This window comes from Pinus tabuliformis, chromosome X (assembly GCF_031772625.1).
Source record: "Pinus tabuliformis cultivar Carrire ecotype Pingquan chromosome X, CPIR1, whole genome shotgun sequence".
Taxonomy (NCBI): domain Eukaryota; kingdom Viridiplantae; phylum Streptophyta; class Pinopsida; order Pinales; family Pinaceae; genus Pinus; species Pinus tabuliformis.
The window spans coordinates 318387756-318405981 of record NC_142308.1 but is presented as its reverse complement, the minus strand read 5'-3'; the positions used below and the strand labels follow the sequence as shown (position 1 = coordinate 318405981).

The window sequence follows — 18226 nt, the reverse complement described above, 5'->3', positions numbered from 1 at the left end:
GTAAAACAAAACAAAATACAGATCTGTGATCAAGAACTTACTCTACCTTATAGGAACGAGACCAAATATTATGCATGGTTATGAGTTGTTGTTGTTGTTTTGACTTTACCAATTTATGAGTTGTATGTGATCTGACCTGACAGTGAATAGTTGGCACATGTTCAGGGGGAGCATTTGCTATATTTCTAGAAGTGCATTGTTGACATTATGACTTCTTGAGAATTCCTTGTTACATAATGATGCTTATGATTGGTGATGCTACTAATGGCACATTTTCTACTGAATTTTTTGATGATGACTATATGTTGCTTAACAAGTTGACTATATTATGTTGCTTTATGATGATGTCATTGGTTCTCCAATATGTTGGTGATACATGATGATGATGCAGGATCCTAAACGTATATGATGGTTTTTGAAGACTCTCATGGTATTTCTTTGATCTTGGTCATAAATGTCATATTTGTCTCTTGATGTAAAGGTCATGTAAAGACCCATGATGTAGTCATTGTAACACTTAGTCATGTTTGGACTATTGGTGTCAAGTCAACTATGTATGTAATCCCATTATTTTGGGCACTTAATGTAATGTTGAATCAAATATGTAACCCCACTATTTTGTGTGATTAATGTAAGCATGAGCCCTTGATGATAGGAAAGGTCATATTTGGTTGATTCATAGAGACATGTACTTCATTGAAGATATTCTAGAAGATTCAACATATGCTCAAGGGGAGAATGGTCAATGTTCATATTCAACAGATCGGACCTATAGTGATCCTCTCTATAAAGGGGGAAAAAATTCTTCATTCGACATTGATCAACCCTTTTCCCTTGATGTCAAAGGGGGAGAGTAGCTTGGTGTTTGGATAAAAATGTTTGGAGAGAAGCTTGGTATGTCTACAGATGTGTTTACAGGTATCTACAGGTAGTGGTGACCAAACACCAAAGTGGTTTCCATCAAGTCCAAAGGGGGAGATTGTTGGCATTATGAATAATGTGTTGTCCTTAATGGAAACCTACTTGATAAAGATGTCATCATGATGGTTATGAAGATTATACAGGTGAGATAGGAAAGTAAATATTAGTTCAGAGACAGAGAAATGATAAAGGTGAATTTTGGAAAGTATACGTAGGTCTTGTGAATAAAGGTCACGTACATACACGGGTATGGTGAAGAAAATTCGCGTACAGTTTCTGCACCATGGTATTGTCAATACCAGGGGTCTTTACCATGGTATTGGCCCATAGTAATGAGCATGACAATGAATATTTGATCCCATCAAAGAATACCATCGGAATTACTAAGGGATTGGCCTAAGTTATTGGCTAAGGCCTAAGCTATACAAGGAGATGGAGATCAAAGCATTAGGTGTGAAAGTTTTGTGTTTTCTATGAAGTTTTTGATTTGAAACAGGTATGCACCAAGGAACAAGGTAAAGATAGAGATCTGAAAAATATGAAGTATGGTATCATATGTACTTGTTTGATTTGCTTGTTGAAAATATCTAACTGTGATAGATCTGTGGTGTTAATGATACTATAACATGAATATGAGACAGTAAGGGTTGCAAAGTATATTTTGTGGTTATAGCGAAAGCATGACTCAGTGATTTCAGATTTGTACGTTGGTCTGCCTCTGATAAATCACATATATATGTGGATATTCTTCTAACTAATCACGCATATATGAAACGCATATTTTTCAAGTATGAAACGCATGTACATACATGAAAGTTCTTTATAAAATTTGTGTAAATCTACTAGGGTTTTGCAGTATGAGTTGTTAATGATGTATAATCAATTATGTTATGTTTTTTGTTTCCTGTTGATGATACCTCTCTCATTATAATATGTGTTTATCAGTATGGTTGGGTTGAATTGTTTATGGAATGATATGCTGACTAGGGATGATGCTACTGTGTGATGATCTATATTTGGTTCAATGATTTATGTTGGCTTCAATATTTGATTAGGTGATTGATTCAGTGGCACAGTGATTTAGATTCAATTAATAGTATTTTGAGATCTGTACGCGGGTATTCTTGAGGCGAAGTGTGTACATATGCAAGTATGATTAAGAACTATAGCGTATACAATTTGTTGCATGCATGATTAGAGTTTGCAGTGGGAGCAGTTAGTTTCTATGATGGGTAACAATGTTTGACTTGGTATATTAATGAGTGGTTGTGCATTGGTATGATTTGTTCTAATCTAGTTTGATCTAACTGCATTGGCTAGATTAGTAGATTTGATGATTTAGTATTTGAGTAGTTGATTTTAGAATTGTTGGGAGTGGATCCAGTTTGAAACATTTTTAAAATTGATCCACAAAGGGTTGAGGACAACAATCTTTAGAAAGGGGATTGTAGCTCCCTTCTAGTAGGATTTGGAAAACGAGAGAATGTTGTAGTATTCTACAGGTAGGAGCCTGCGTACTAGTTAAAGTCTACGCCAGTATAAGATTGTAAGTGTTAGTTTTTGTAGCATCGGATGTGTTCTAGTCACGAAACTTTGTGGAGAGGATAAAATACATGAGATATCCATAACCTAGAAATAATTTATGGAAATTCCACCTAGATATGGATTAATTAGATTATTAGCATATATTTTAATGACTCGTTAATTAATAGGAATTAATTAAGTCAAGGCGTGAATTCTTTAAAAGCTCACACGGATCGATCTAGAAATTATCTAAGCCATCGATTATTATTTGATCTTGGTCATTGGAGTCCCAACATGAAGATATAGAATGGGTCGATGTGGTGATGGAGATGTGACACTATAGTAGGAGTTCCTTGTGCAGATCGAGCTAGTAGTAGTAGATTTTGAGCCAGAGAGGGATGCAGTGTTAGTGAGGGGTACAGACAGTGATTCGGAGGAAGATTTCCAGATCCAGAGAGGCAATAACAAGAGGCAGAGTTATTCCTAGTGCAGGAACACGAGTGGAGGAAAGTGTAAGTGTAGGAACGCGAGTGCAAGAACCCGAGTGTAGGAACGCGCAAGTATAGAAAGTCCCGGGGTTGCTTAGGGAATATCTCTGCTAGACTTTCTTTCTATTTGGATTTCCAATTGGGCATCCATAGATGTACTTAGATTTCACTATTGCATAATAAAATAAAACCCTCGTTGCTACACCAGTTTTCTCAGGTTGGGTTTTTCCAATGACATTTGTCCAAAAAATAACTGTGTGAATTTATGTGTGTGTGTTAGCATTTCTTCCAATGTTTATTCTTCCACATTATTATTTGTGTAGGTTGCAACGTGAGTTGTTTAGTATTTGTTGTAGGAAATAGTAAATAAATTGTTAAATTTAGTTAACAATTAGGAGAGTAATTTCCAGTTGCTGCAATAGGATTCGAGTTTCCGAATTTTCACATGGTATTAGAGCTAGGATGTTGTGGCAGGATGTGTAGCACTAGAACATAGTCCTTGCTAAGAGGGAGTGTTATTTTTTGTAGCATAAAATGTGTTCTAGTCACGAAACTTGGTTGAGAGGCTAGAATACATGAGATATCCATAACCCAAAAATCGTTTCTAGAAATTCCACCTTGAGATGACCTAATTAGATTATTAACCTATTTTTTAATGACTGGTTAATTAATTAGAATTAATTAAGTCAAGGAGAGAATTCTGTAGAAAATCACATGGATCAATCTAGAAATGACCTAAGACATTGATTAATATTTCGTCTTGGTCATTGGAATCCTAACAGCAATATATAATAAGGGATCGATGTGGTGATAGAGATGTGCCACCGGAGTAGAAGTTCCTTGTGTAGATCGAGCTAGCAGTAGTAGAGTTCGAGCTAGAGAGGGACGCAGTATCAATGAGGGGAAGGGAAAGTGGTCCAAAGGAATATTTCCATATCCATAGAGGCAGTAGAAAGAGGTTAAGCTATCCCTAGTGCAAGAACGCAAGTGTAGGAATGCGCGAGTGTAGGAACGCAAGTGCAGGAATGTGCAAGTACATGAAGTGTCGGGGTTGCTTAGGGAACATCTCTATCAGATTTTCTTGCTGTTTGGATTTTTAGCTTCGCATCCGTAGATGTACTCAAATTTCACTGCTGCATAATAAAATAAAACCCTCACTGCTGCACCGGTTTTCAAAAGTTGGGTTTTTCCAAGGAAATTTGTCCAAAAATAATTGTGTAAATTTATGTGTGTATGTGTGTGCTAGCAATTTTTCCAGTGTTTATTCTTCCGAGTTTTATTTTTGTAGGTTGCAGTGTGAGTTGTTCAGTATTTGCAGTAGGAAACAGTAAACAAATTGTTAAATTTAGTTAAGAATTAGGAGAATAATTTCCAGTTGTTGCAATAGGATTTGGGTTTCCGAATTTTCACATGGTATCAGAGCCAGGGTGTTGTGGCAGGATGTGCAACACTAGAACACGGTCCTCGCTAAGCGGGAGTGTTATTTTTTGTAGCATAATATGTGTTCTAGCCACAAATCTTAGCGGAGAAGATAGAATACATGAGATCTCCATAACCCAAAAATCGTTTTTGGAAATTCCACCTACAGATGGCTTATTTAGATTATTAACTTATTTTTTAATGACTAGTTAATTAATCAGAATTAATTAATTCAAGGTGAGAATTCTCTAGAAACTCACACGGATTGATATAGAAATGACCTAACCCATCGATTAAGATTTAATCTTGGTCGTTGGAGTCCCAACAAAAAGATATAAGAAGGGATCGATGTGGGGATGGAGATGTGACACTGGAGTAGCAGTTCATTGTGAAGATTGAGCTAGCAACAGTAGAGTTCAAGCCAAAGAGGAATGCAATGTTAGTGAGGGGTATGGATAGTGATCCAAAGGAATATTTCCAGATCTAGAGAGGTAGTAACAAGTGGCTGAGCTATTCCTAGTGCAGGAACGTATGATTACAGGAAGTGTCAAGGTTTCTTAGAGAATATCACTACCATATTTTCTTGTTGTTTGGATTTCGAGGTGGGTATCCATAGATGTACTTACATTTCACTACTGCATAATAAAATAAAACCCTTACTATTGCACTGATTTTCCCAAGTTGGGTTTTTTCGAGCACATTTGTCCAAAAATAACTGTGTAAATTTATATGTGTGTGATAGCATTTCTACCAGTGTTTATTCTTCCACAATTTTATTTATGTAGGTCGTAGTTTGAGTTGTTCAGTATTTGTTCTAGGAAACAGTAAATAAATTGTTAAATTTAATTAACAATTAGGAGAATAATTTCTAGTTGTTGCAATAGCATTCGAGTTTCCGAATTTTCATAGTAAGAAGATAATTTTTAATAAAAGAAGGAAGAGACAATAGTAGCAGTGGTTTTCTCCCACATTGGGTTTCCACCTAAAAATCTTGGTTTTCATATGGTTGTGTGTGTTAATATGCTTCTTAACTGCTCATATTTACTGTTTAATTGATGAATAATGGAATAATAATGCACTAATTAATGTTGCATAGATAATTAGATAAGTTATTTAGATATACACCGGTTTATGTAGTAACAGTCTCATACATACACTAGTTTCCTTTCCAACAGTTGTGTATAGAAATCAGAATAAGAAAGTGAAATTGAAGTGTGTAAAATATTGATTCATTAACTTTAAGAATAAATTTTTCAACATCATCATCCTCATTCATTTTTATTGAATCAAACTACATTCTATAGACTTGTAGTTTGGCTCTTTTGACTTTTCCAACACCTTCATAGTTGGTCTTTAATTTGTCCCACATTTCTTTCTTAGTCTTATAATGCATAACTTTAACGAACTCTGATTCATAAAATCCACTAAGGATTGCATTCATTGCTTTGGAATTAAATGAGAATTAAATCTCATCTTCCTTATCAACTAGTTCAAGTGGCTCTCCATATCCATTTTCCACTTCTCCCCAAACTTCTACACCAAGGGACATTACATATGTCTGCATTCTCACTTTTGAGAAGGTATAGTTTGTTCCATTGAAAAGAGGAGCTTTATTGGTAGAACATCCTTCTTGGCTAGCCATGTTTCAGGTTTAGATCTTCCTTCCAATTGTTATACTAATGCTAAAGGATCATGCTGAGATACCAATTATTGGAAACTAAGAAAATTATGAGAGGGGGGGGGGGGGGGGGGGGGGGTTGGGGGGGGTGGCGGGGTGGTGAGGGGGGGCGCTGTGGGGAGGTTAGTCAATATTTTTTCATTTTTAAAAATGAGAAGAGTTATTTAAATATTCAGCAATTAAGCATGAAGTCAATGCACAACAATACCATCAACATCACATACATAAACAACACATACAGACACCATATATACGTGGAAACCTATAAAGTGATAAAACCACCAAACTTTTTGTTTTGAAGTAAATGCAAGAACCAACTTCCTTTTACATATTCATATTATGTAGGTGCCAACCTTCAGCAGGCTCCAACCTCTCTTTCTTTTGCAAACACCCACTTGTTGGAAGCACCAACTCCTATTGTTCACAAACACCAACCTATTGATGTTTTGGCCACCTACCTGAAGGAGACTTCAATCCGCTGATAAAATATTTCAAAGTTTAGTCTAGTTGACTTAGTTGATCTTTTCTTTGTTGTACCTTTTCAATTTCTGATCCTCTGTACTTTCCTTTCTACAGTTAATTCTCATACAACCTTTTATCCCATAGTTCGTTGTATGCTTCAGATATTTTTTTGTTTAGCATGTTTTTATTCTCTATGCTTATCATCTCTCTCTCACTTTCTCTCTTATATTGTTAATTTTATCAGAATTAGTGCCAATATATTTTTTTGCAATTCGAAGTACCTATTTTTATATATTTTTTTACGTCTTTTTACAATCTCATGCATTAGGAGTCAAAACTCTTCAAATTATTCTTGTTCGGTTCGCAGGTATCTCTTCAAAATCATGGAATGAAACACAAGATTTAAACCACTAAAACGAACTGTCAAATTCAATAATCACACTGAAAAAGTCAAATTTCTCTGTTGACTTACGTGACCATCAAAATGTTTAACAATGTACTAATTTACCCAAGTGCCTATATTGTAGCACCTTTCAGAAACAAAAAACCGTGATTGTGAGAATGTCTTTAATTCCTTAAGCACCAAAACAATAAACTCCATTTTCTTGGCTCCTTTGTGATAGAACCATGGGTCACGGCCGTATTTTTTTACTCTGAGGGTTGAATGTGTTCATTCAGGTTCGATACTCTTTCCTCTTTCTTCCCTGAACACTTTATGGACCCAAACAACCGAACTAGGTCCCATGCTAGTTCGTAGGTTTGAGGTTCATGACACTTTCACTTGCACACTTTGGATATTCATCTGAATTCTGAAAGGCCCAAAGGTCATGTGGTCCCTATGCCCTGTCTTGGGCCCACTACCAATGGTTGAAAGGCCTGAAATACCCTTTTCATAAAAAAAAAAAAAAAAACTAACACATAAAAATTCTCCAAAACACGTCCTCTAGCACAAACTCCAAAGCCCTACCACATCATCATACTATCATCACATTGACATAATCTCGACCATGTGGTGGTCCTAGGATGTCCCACATGTAACTTGGATTTGGCCCACTTTGCCACCCAAAAACACCAAATCATCATGCCACATATCACTTGTATGGCATGTACCATGTCACTTGGCTGACTTCACCCCACTATATCAAAATCTAAGAAGGGAAGAGGTTTGGGTTCGAGAAATTTTTTTAATTTTCCTTTGTAATTGTTTTAAGAGGCTGAATGCTTGAAATACATCTAAATTCCCGAATGGCCCGAATAGCCTAAATCTGGGATGGGTGCCACGCAAGTTCGAAAGTCTAAGGGTACGAGGCATTTTCTTTGTGCACTTTTCAATATCTGCCCAAATTGGCACTGGCCCTAATGGCCTAAATGACTGGGTCCCATGGCTATTTGGGGGTTTGGGGCCTAAATGGCCTAAGCTAACCTGAATGGCACGAACTGGCTCTTGGCTTTAACAGATTGCCAGAATTTAAAATGCATTTTCTCATCAATACTTGGGATTTTTTCTAAGTTCCATATACTGTTGGAAAGGTATTTCCGAGGAATATCCATCCAAGTACTTTGCATGAGTATTTGAGTTGATCCAATACACCAAAAATTCCTTAAAAATGAACATCAAATACACATCAATGATTGTTTGACATCAATGAAAACCAATTATGACTCTCCAACAGGCTCTCCCTGAGATTGATACTTCTTGACATCAATGACTCCTCCATTGAAATCAATGAAAACACTTTCCCCAACACTCTAAAGGATATGAAAGTGGAGTTTAAGTATCCCATTATGTGTGATAATACTAGTGCCATTAATATCTCCAAGAATTTTGTTATGAATTCAAAGACTAAAACCATATTCCAATTAAGTAACATTTCTTGAGATATTAGGTTGTTTACCATATTGTTAGACTTGAATATGTGGTTACTTATGAGAAAATTGCAAATATTTTCACAAAACCACTTCCCAAAGAACTATTTGAATACCTCAGGGAAAAATTACGAGTGGCTTCATCTTCAACAAAATGACTCAGTTCATTTGAGGACAAACAACTACTCAATTTTTTGACATATTTAAAGAGTAAGTTGTAGGATTAGAATGATTAAATGGAGTTTTTTTTGCTATCCCTATATGTTTGGAGGGGGAGAAGTTACACAGTTGCATTCTTTCTTCTGAAGAGGCATGGTCTTAGGGGGAGATCTTTCAACCATGTACACCCTTTACCATTGCTTTCAAATGAGGATAAGAAGTGCCCAAACATTGTGATACATGGAGAATAGATAAGGGGGAGTAGCATCCTAATAAGAACTAGCCATGAAAAGTGTCCAAGGCGGAGGAGACCCTGATAGGTGTTAAGGGGAGTATTGCTAAGATTTGTTGTCATCAATACTACTAAAATGTTTATTAATGTTGCCACCAATGTCAAATGGGGAGATTTTTTATTAGATTGAAATATGGTTTCCATTGATGTCACATTGTTCATTTATGTCAAGGGATTAAATTCGAAGTCATTTTTCTTATAGTGGATCAATTTGAGTGCTTTTGCAAAGAGTATAGTTGGATGTTTCTCTCAGAGACATTTCTAATGGTATATGACACCTTGAGAAATTCATAAGGGTTGAGTAGTTGTGGAGGATTGAACTTTAGTAGGGTTATAAGCCTCTTGGTTCCGTAAAAACCCAAAGTGCAGAAATCCCCCTCTATTAATTGATGAATATATTGGGGCCCACACAAATGTTATGAACCATTAGATTGAGGAAAGATGAAATATGTTGTTGGTGCACATTGAGGAATGTATGTAAGGTTAAGTTGTAAATATGACAAAGTGCAAACCCCCCTGTTAACAATCGAGCATATGCGGGGTGGGGGTGTTGCACTTAACCAGGACCATTAATCATGCGAATATTAAATCAATAAATGGTCAGTGAGTCAGAAGGTTTGTGGGAACATAGGATGGAAAAAAGAAGGTGTGGATAAGAAATCTCTTATTAGTTGATGGATGTCACATTACGCCTAGTTGAATCAATCCATGTGAAACTTTTGGCAATGGGCATGCTTAACAGAAGGCGCAACAAGAAATATTTTATAACACTAGTAAGTGACATAAATTCCTATCTGAGCCCATTTTTATTAACAAAGAAAATAGTTGCAAAACAACCAGTCCCAAAATATTTCCTTTATACATATGGTGACATGGAATCGGACATATGGTAGAATCATATTGGATGACAAGGATGATGTGGAAGCTAGTTGGTAGTAAAACTCATCCATATTACATGTGGCAAGTGATGTGTGACATGCAACTTTTGGTTTTTCAAGTGACCAAGTGGGCCAAATCCATATGTCATGTGGCATCACTCTTCAAGCGACACGTGACATGGAAATGATGTGGTATGAAACATCATCGTGCTATGCTAAGGTCTTTTTGAAGAATTTATAGAGTTAGATGCATTGGTGTGATGGTGTGGTTGACAAAGTCTAAGCCACATGAAACTCCCTATCTATTGACTGGCAATTTGATGACACACAGTGCCAAGCTGAATTGGATGAGGACATGGAATGTTAGCGCAAGGGGCATCGTGTTAGATGGAGAGAATAATAAAGACATGGAGTTTTTGTAGATTGATGGAGAATTACATTCGACGAGAAATGCACACCCCATACCATTTTTGGTTTACAAAATATTTCATCACAAAACACGAAATTTGGGGCTCTCCTCCATACTATGATAGGTGGATGACAACTCGCAGTAACAAATTAAGAAAAAAAGTCTGCCCCAATGGTAAGAGGACATGTGGAAAACATGTGGCAATGAGATAGTCAAGGGATGACATGGCACACTCTATACAGGTGACATGTGGTATACAGTTTTGGCATTTTCAAGTGGCCAAGCGGCCTATTTTCGTATGACACATGGCATGAGTCAGAGGTAGAAACATGGCTGAAATGATGCTAGAAGATCACATGGTGGGTGACATGGCACATTATTTTGAATCAAACTAGGGACGTGTTTGTAAGGCTTTTCCCATGTAATGAGCTTTGGCACTTTGGGGCCAAAAAAGCTTAGGAGGTTTTTTCGATATTTGTACAAGTGTGGTTGGTGGAAGGACACGGTTATGGCCCTTGAGCATATAACACCCAATTGCTAAGGTTTAAGGGTGCATATTTGATTTTAAACCATAACGAGGCTAAACACTCTTTGTGCTTAAGTAGTGGTTCCTAGTACCATGTCATATGCACCAAGGGCCAAAAGATTAAGGTCACAACATTGTTTGAAATTTGGAATCTAGTACACCAAAATTCAGTTAGTGGAAGTTGGAGGAAAAATAGTATGTTTGGATGTAATGACCACACTCAGCTGAAACAATTCTTCAAGTTTAATATAGAGCAATCAAAGGCCAATTCGTATAGAGTATTTCATTTGTGATGAGAAGCTTCTTCTCGAGTTGTGCAAGAAGTAAATGAATTTAATTTTCAAGCTTTATGTGTATTGAAGCTATTTCTCGAGCAGTATGTGAATCAAGGCAGTTTATTCTTTGAGTTGTGTGTGAATCGAATGTAAATTCTACTTCAAGAAATATACATCAATTTGAAGAAAAATCACTTGTGAAGACTGTTGAAGAGTTGTTGGGTGAATGTAGTGAGTTAGAGAAAGCATGAGTTGCTACTATTCCTGAGACCGAGAGAACTCAATTGAAGCAGAAGCGTGTTGTGATGCACAAAGTTTGCAAAGTTTGTGTGAGAGTGCTTGCAAAAGCAGAGAGAGATTGATGAAGTAGAGGAGAGTTGTAGATGCACATGAGGTTGTAGAAAACATTTTAGTGATATTTTTCAATTTATAATTGTGGATATTATCTAGGGATCTCAATCTAAAATTTGTAAGAAATATAGATATGTTGGCTACAGTAAGTTGGTTCTCATACATATCAGAGGTTTTGGCATCCAACAAGTTGATTCTTATTGATCTGAGGGGGTTGGGTGTCTTGTGAGTGAGTTCTCACAAAATTTGATGTAATTAGAGTTGATTATTTTTATTTACATCATAATAAAAACAAGTTTTTGTGGTTTTTCTCCCAAAATTATTTGCATTTTAAAATAACTATGTACAAATGTCATGTGAATGTTGTCTTGTTGTTTGCTGATTGCAATTGATTAAATGATTTCTTTAAAAAGTGAAAAAATTCAATGAATACTAATTCACCCCCACCCCCTCAGTATTTTCTGATTCCCAACAAATTGCAAATAAAATATTTCAATGTCAACTATATAAATATTATATAAAAACAATTGAAAATAAAACTTTTCACTAGTAAAATGTTTTAATGTTAATTAAGAATATATATATAAACAACAATTGCATGTTCTAACTATTCTATATTTTTTGAGTCAATGTTGTGTAAAATCTAATAGACATTTGTTGAAATTGCAAATTTAAATTGTTAGTCAACACAATAAAAATGCCTTACGGAATTTTTAAGGTGTTGAACCTATTTATGCACTTAAAAACATAATTTAAATAATGAAAAATTAGAATCTAAATTGTAACACTCAAATATTGCATCATTAAATTGCAAGGAGATGTGTAATTCATTTCATGTTCAACTTGAAGTAGATATATGGTACATATAGCCATATATGTAATTTCCATGCTCACCATGGAATTTATACATGATATCTATCTATCTATAAAAAATGTATCATAAATATAGTTTAAGCTTGGGTCTATCAAGGGTTCATCTTAAGCCCAAATGTATCAAACATTCAGATGAATCAAATTACTTGAGGTGCAAACATTTCTTCAACTATTGCATTCTAAAAGAGGTTTGAACCTCAAACTATTTAATCTCTCTTGCTTTTGATAAATATGAAATTAAGATAAATATGATTACATATATGCATATTCTTTATTTTAATAATATATTTAATAGTAACTTTCATTAATATCTATTGAAATAAACATTTTTAAATTTGCTTTCTTTTTCTTTCATATTATTTAAATGTAGTGAAATGTAAATTTATTATCATATCCCATAAACAAAATTTAATAATTTATAATAATAATAAAATTCAATTATTTTAAAATTTATCCCATAAACACAATTCAATAATTTATAATAATAATAAAATTCAATTATTTTCAAATTTATAATAATTTTTTATATTATATTAATCAGGGTTCTAATATTATATTTTTTAATTTTCCTAAATATTTTTAATTAAATTATTTCTTCCCAATTATTATTAAAATTATCATAAAATTATTATTTGTAAATATTTATAAAAATTTGCTTCCTCCAATTTATTATTATTCATAAATTTAATATAAATAACTTTTTAAAATTTAATCACAATGAAACTTATATTAAAACAAAAAATTAAAATTAAAATCCAAAGCAACATAATCTAGATTTTACTTCTTTCAATAGTTACACAATAAATTGATGATATATTTCTTTTAATAATTCTCTCTTATGGGAACTCCTCTCCCATGTCACTGTGTGCAGTGGTAAGCTATTAGATCAGTGTTAGTTGTAAGTCATTGGATTATTGTGTTAGACCATCAAAGTAATACTATTTATTGGATATTTTGATTTTGTTATTAACTAATAAAAATAATAAAATTCAGTTTGTTATATTTTGATTTTGTTATTAATTTGTGAATAGCTTTTTTTTTTTTCGAGGAAAAAACGTAATTTTTATTAAAAATTAAGAAAATTACATATTGTATGCCAGCATATGAGAAATGCTTTCACTATTATCCAGAAAAGTATCAGTCCAAAAGTCATGAGCGCAAAATTTAATATTTACATATCATCCTTCATTAAACTTGAAGGGTCAAAAGTAAATCAAGCCAAGTCTGTAAACTTTAAACTAATAGCTGCAATATAAACAAAAAAAACAAAAATGCAAAAAGGATGATCACATAGATCAGTCCTGAGAATGTCTTGCCCCTTCGATGAAGGGTCTGTGGTAGATCTGGAAAAAGGTCTCGTCCCTGTACTCCTGGATCAACCAGTGTCCTCTGGTCAGCTGCACGGCCTCTTTGGAAAGAATATCAGCGACTTCATTCCTTTCCCTGTAGATATGAGAGTAGACAAATAACTCAAACTGAGATTTTAAGTATATAGCATCCTCCACCAAGTCTTTGAGTGTGTGCAAGTGACAGTTATAGGTCCCATTGATCCAATTTACGATGAGCTATGAATCCCCAAAAATCTGAATTCTGTGACATTGTTGTTCTCTAGAAAAGAGGAGGAGATGTCTAAGGTTGTTTAGTTCCACATAATTGTTTGTGCCCCTCCCTAATCCCACTTTTATTTTGAAAAAAACAAAGTCATTTAAATGAAGGACAACCCCCCCTCCACAGCCCTCTGGCTGGGCCGAACCGTCAAAATATGCCCACGGCTGACTTCTGTCTATGATTTCTGGGTTGATGACTCTAATGGGGCGTTGAATCGGATCCTCTGGGGTCGAATTGAAAATGTCCAACATATGATTGCAAATCGATGCCCCCAAGATATTTGTATCCTAGAATATTCTTTCATTCTGGATAATCCATATACTCCAGCATACAATGAGAGGCAGGTTTTTTAATTTCTGCTTGGCAGCGCTCGACCACCAAGCCTGCCAAGCCTCGTTTACATTATGTCCTACCCAGCAGGTTTGTATTAAGAGTGTCGATGTGGTGATGTTCCAGATTTCGGCCGAAATCGGGAAATGAAGGAAAAGGTGATCTGTATCTTTTGTGTCTTCTTTGCACAGGCACTTGAATAACATTTTTTTACAACACCGTGGCTTATCAATACCGCATGCCTAAAAACCATAACTTATTTCACAAGCAAAATATTTTATAACAATATCACAAGATTCTTAATCATGGATATTCACCCCCACTTTACTGTGGATATTATTAATTTGTAAAAAATAATGTTTGTTACAATACCATGGCTTATCAATACTACATGCCGAATAACATAACTTATCTCACAATCAAAATATTTTACAAAAATATATCAAAATTGTTAATCATGGATTTTCACCCCTACTTTGTCATTGATGTTATGAACTTGTGAATAGGCTTTGTTACAATAGTATGGGCTAATACCATGGCTTATCAATAACACATGCCAAAAAATCATAACTTATTTCACAATCAAAATATTTTATAACAATATGACAAGATTTTTAACAATTGATATTCACCCCCACTTTACCATTGATATTATGAACTTGTAAATAGGTTTCGTTGCAATACCATGGGCCAATACTATGGCTTATCAATATCACATGCCCACAAACCATAGCTTATTTCATAATAAAAATATTTTATTTTAATTTAATGTTATAACATTTTTTTAATTGAATTTAATAGGAAAAATGTTATAATTAGTTTTGAGATATATCTAAACCCTTTATCCTCGCCACTACTAAAATTATTACCATATAAATTCAATTAAGGTTAAAATTAAAAATGAGAATACTTTTATATTTAAAAATGTGAAATTTATTTAATACAAATAGTATTAGTAAGAACCAACATAGATCCATCTTAACTAAGGATCCAAGCGATGACAAGAAGCAAAGTGAATGAAAGAGAGTGGGAGGGGGAGAGAGGGAGGCAAATAGTGACAAAGTTGGAGGGCATAGAGAGAGAGTGATGGGAGGAGACTGAGAGAGGGAGGTGGGAGAGAGAGGAGGGGAGAGAGAGAAGGAGAGAGGGAGGTGGGAGAGAGAGGAGGGGAGAGAGAGAAGGAGAGAGAGAGAGAGAGATAGCAGGAGAGAAGGAGAGAGGGAGAGAGAGATAGCTAGAGAGAGGGAGAGAGAGGGAGGAAAAAACAAAGACATAGAGAGATAGAGGTGGAGAAGGAGAGAGGAGAGGTGGGAAGAGAGAGAAGAGGAAGGGAGAGATAGAGAGGAAGAGAAGGGTAATAGAGAGAGAGAGGTAGGCACAAATATGGAGGGGAGAAAGAGAAGGGGAGATGGAGGGAGATAGTGATAGAGTTGGAGGGGGGAGAGAGAGAGTGTGTGTGTGAGTGATAGGGGAGAGAAAGAGGGAGGTGGGAGAGAAAGGGACAAAGAGGACCCAACAGAGAGAATGAGAAAGAGAAAGAGAGAGAGATGGAGTTCGGGGGGGAGAGAGGGAAGGAAGAAGAAAGACATCAAGGGATAAAGGTAGAGAGAAAGAGGGAGCAATGGAGAGAGAATGTGGGTGAGAGGACAGTGGGAGGGAAGAGAGAGAGGCATAGAGGAAGAGGGAGGGAGAGAGAGTGTGTATGTTTGTGGGGTGATATAGAGAGAGGGAATAAGAAATAGACACATAGATACAAATATAGATATTATATATTATTATATAACTAGCCTAGATCCATCTGAACTCAGATCTATCGAGCACCGTGAGGGATAAAATCTCTCAAGGTGAAAACCTTTCCTCAAGTTTTGCACTAAAAAAAAAGGTTTTTACCTCAAGAGATTGGATCCCTCTCGACGCTTGATAGATCCGAGTTAAGATGGATCTAGGTTGGTTATCATCTCAACTGCCGCTACACAATATTTTGTGTTATTTCTAATGTAAAAAGGGGAGGTCTGTTGATTGGAAAGTTGACGGAAATTCAAGTTGTGCCATCAGATTAGAGGAGGATGAAAAATAGGTGTTAGGGAAAGGGTCATGACGGTTAACAGGATCTTGATCTATCTAATTAATAGGATCTTGATCTATCAAATTAGTTTCTTTCATCTTTTTGTGGACGGATATGTAATTCCAAAGTCGTGAGTTTTGGCAATTCAAGGGGATCCAGAGGCCTGTCTTATGGGTTTGTTCGAGGATACAAGATTGTGTTCCATTCATGCGAAGAGGGTAACTATCATGCTCAAGAGGGCTCAATAAATTACTTAAACCAATTTTGCAAATGCTCATTTTATCCAATTATGTATCTCATTAAAAATGAAGGATACCATGTCAAAGATATTGTTGATGTTAAATAATATTCAAACATTTTTGGATTGTCTCACTTTCTACTCAAATTTCATGTTAATAATTCATTTTTTTGCTAGGTGCCAATGGGACTTGTAATAGAAGAGATTGATTGGATATTATGGCGAAGAGGTTCTGCAATTTTCCAAGATAAGTCTTAGATATAATAAATGAATTGGTGATCTTGATAAAATAATCGCACACAAAAGTTAGACTCACATGCTCGAAAGAGGAGGGGATTTTGTGTGTGATTTTGTGTTCACATAAGGCTATTTGGCACTCAACATTGCCCAGAATGTTTGCATTTTTTTTCTTTTATTACCAGGTTGACATGATATATGTGGCCCTCGAATTTAATATACCTTGATTTATTTTGCTCAAGGAAAGGGTGGAGTAGTGTATGTTTTGTCTTGGTTCATATTGATATAGCCATTAGATTATTTGGCTTTATATGTAGAGTCGATAAAAAAAATATTCAAAATTTGTAAGGTGAACATAAATCCAACCTTTTGGGTCATCTATTAATACTTTAGGGATTTGGATAAAATATGTAAGGAGTTGGTTGTGTTAAGAATTTTTTTGGAATTCTATTTGGTAAATTTATCATAAAGTTCGCTATGATGCAAGCAGAGCATATTGAACTCATAATTTTACAAGTTTACACTTGTAACCAAATTCGTGAATCTAGAAAGCAACCAAGACTGCAGAGGCGTATCCGTCGACATTAATCGTCTAGAAAATCTTGTTTCACCTAGTTTTTCATTCTGTTAATCGTGGGCAAAGGTAATTTTGAGTGGCATTTTTATGTTGATTAAAATTTTTCTAAAATTGGATTTACAAACGGAAAGAAGTTAATAGCTAGAAATTGCAGAAAATTAGAAACGATGTCTTCTTTCCATCAATAAATTTGGTACAATTATGCTTTCAAATTGAATTAGTGGAAAAATAAAAATATGAATGAGCAGTTATTAGAAGATTGGAAATCTCATCTCCCTCCATGTCTACTTTCTCTTCTCTCAATCCCATCTCAGATCATCAATCTTTCTCGCGAGTTTCCCTCCTTCTGCCCACACCCCATAATACCATTCTTCTTCTCAATTTCTCCCAGAAGTATTATGAGATATGTAAGAACACTTCTTCTGTTGATTGCTAGGATCTGCATGGGAGTTTCCTTGGATTTGATGGGCTGAGGGAACAGGTTTGAAGCTCCTCGTCTTCGTTCGGTTGCTGCACCAAGGATTTCTAGAGGCTGGGGAAACAGAGCTTAAAGGATTTGTAGTGTTCGCATTATATGAGTGTGTATAAGAAACAGGACAATGACGTTGTTGCGGCATACGGAATTTCGCTCTCCTTCTCTGTTATCGATCATGGGATGGACTTCAGACTTTGTGATGAATGTCAAAGCCCTGATGGGGACTGCGGGATCACACTAAGATGCATATATTACCCCAGTGAATGCAATAATTGTTCCCACTCTCGACATTTTGATTTTATCTTTTTGAAAAATTGATTTTTGAAACATGAATTTTCATGTTTGATAAGAAATGGGAGCAGTTTTAGGCATTTTATTTTTATCAAGCATTTGGCTGAATAATTATGCTTCAACCTGGCATTGAAAACTTTGTATCTAAGTTTTCATACCCATGATTTGTTTCAGAAAAACAAAACCCATTTTATTTTTTACAGTTCTCAATTGAAACTTCAACTTCCATTGCAATTTCAATTTACTTTTTCGCAGTAATCAGATTTCCCTGAAATTGTTTGAAA

The 18226-nt window shown here is 35.2% G+C and overlaps 1 pseudogene; it reads left to right on the top strand.

Annotated features, from left to right (window-relative positions):
• Positions 1-17969, top strand: part of LOC149139715 (uncharacterized) — a 59283-nt pseudogene extending 41314 nt beyond the window's left edge.
• The last annotated feature ends 257 nt before the right edge of the window (positions 17970-18226 follow it).